This window comes from Gossypium hirsutum, chromosome D12, assembly GCF_007990345.1.
Source record: "Gossypium hirsutum isolate 1008001.06 chromosome D12, Gossypium_hirsutum_v2.1, whole genome shotgun sequence".
Classification (NCBI taxonomy): domain Eukaryota; kingdom Viridiplantae; phylum Streptophyta; class Magnoliopsida; order Malvales; family Malvaceae; genus Gossypium; species Gossypium hirsutum.
In genome coordinates, this window is record NC_053448.1 from 45,093,711 (window position 1) to 45,095,862 (window position 2,152).

Consider the following 2,152-nt stretch of genomic DNA (forward strand, 5'->3'; position numbering starts at 1 on the left):
TGAAACCATGGGTTGTGTTTCTTCATTTTTGCTTTTAATAAATAGCAAGCTGTTTTATATAATATATAAAAATAAAACATCCAACAACTAGTTTAAACTTTTTCCCAATGGTTTTTTTTTCAATAGGTTATAATTTTTTCTTCTTCTTTCTTTTCATTCAAATCCTATTCTTATATTCTCTATTTTTTCATTAAATCTCAAATTTTCTTGTCTCAATATTATATTTTATAATTTCTTTGATTTTATTTGATTTTCATATATTTAAAATGTCAATGCCTCTTATTCGTTTGAGTCACAAACACATTTCCCACATCCAATTATAAATGATAAGAAAATATTGTTACATTTTTTTATTTTAATTAAAATAATTATTAAGTTGTTAATATTATTAATTATTAAAAAAATTATGTTTATATAATCCGATCGAAGATCGGATTGTTGAGACATATATACACAATTTAAGTGCGAGGGTACCACGTGTCATTGAAAAACACTTGCAAGAGGCGGGATTCTTACACGTGTCCCGTATGCTTGAGGGGATTAAATTGGAGCCCACACTTATTAGTGTGTTGCTGGAAAGATGGAGACCCGAGACACACATTCCATCTTCCGTGCAGTGAGCGCACAATTACACTCGAGAATATAACAATTTGCTACAAACTATTAGGCAATGTGCTAGATAAGTTTAGTGGTAGCCGTATAGAAATGAAATGGTTAAAAGACAACATCTCATATCTCGACAACTCATCTAGTGCGGTTGCAAGAAACAATTCGTGCAACCATTCGTATTGAGGTTAATCGAAGGTCTTCTAATGACAAATAAATCTAAAAATTAGGTACATTTAAGGTGGCTCTTACAACTAGTCGACTTAAAAGAAGTCGAACGACTTAGTTGGGGACCAGCTGTGATGTTCACGAAATCAACTAAAAATTTGACTAAGGTAAGTGTATTTATTAATTAATAGTATAGCTACGGTGAGCAAATATATAATTCCCACGAGGACTAAAAGTACTAGCAATTATCGTCATTTTATTATTTAACCGAATAATTGGAGCGATTGATTGATAACTAAAATTAACTAAATTAATTAACTACGAATGCGACAAAGAAAAAAATAAGAAAAATAATCAAGTAAACAACCAAGAAGTGAAACAATACTCAGGAAAGAATTCACCTAGATTTCATCTGTCCTTATCGATCTAAATTACGCAATTTCTTCACTTAGTATCTTGATCCGTAGAAATCCCTAAATCGTGCTAATATCTCTTTCGAGAGTAGAGCAACTGACTCTAGGTTGATTAATTGAAATTTCTTTCTAATTAAAACTTTTATTATCGAATTAACTCGATTTATAGATTCCCCTATTAAATTTGACTCTAATACAGTAGATTTATGTCGTCCTATTTGTAGGATTGCATGCAACTTCATTCAATTACGCTAGATCTACTCTTAAACATGGTCTATTCCTCCTCTGATTTAAGCACATCAAACATGGATCAATAATCTAGAAATATCAAACCAATAATTAAGCACACATAATTGAGAATGACATCTAAATATTTATTGCGTAAAATAAAAATTAAACGACAACATTCATCATAGGGTTTATCTCCCTAGGTATTTAGAAAATTAGTACATGCTTGTAAATAAAAACATTTCAGAGACAGTATAACCAAAACAAATAAAGAAACTCATGATAATCTCCTAAGAAATCAATAGGGAATCTTCAATCTTAATGTAAATCTACTTCAAATTCGGCTTCAATGTTGTTTTTCGAGTTGTTTTCTTGATTATTCTATGATGACTCTCTCCTATCTTCTTATTTTTTTTCATATATATATCTTAGAATGCTTGAAAAACCTAAAAATCGTATTTTTTCATAAGTTTAAAGTGCGAATCACGAAATTGACGCGGCCTGCCACATTGCCGTGTGATAAATTATGTGGCTTACACGGTCGTGTGGATCCTTTAACTTGCTCTGATTTTTCAGTTTTCACTCTTTTTGCTCCCAAATGCTCTCTAAGTATAAAAATATGAATTTAAAGGATTAGGAGTATACATTTCACCATTAACATCGAATGATCACCCAAAAACGTATTAAGAATGAGACTAAAACATATTACTTTTAGCACCTATCAAGCTGTGTTGACG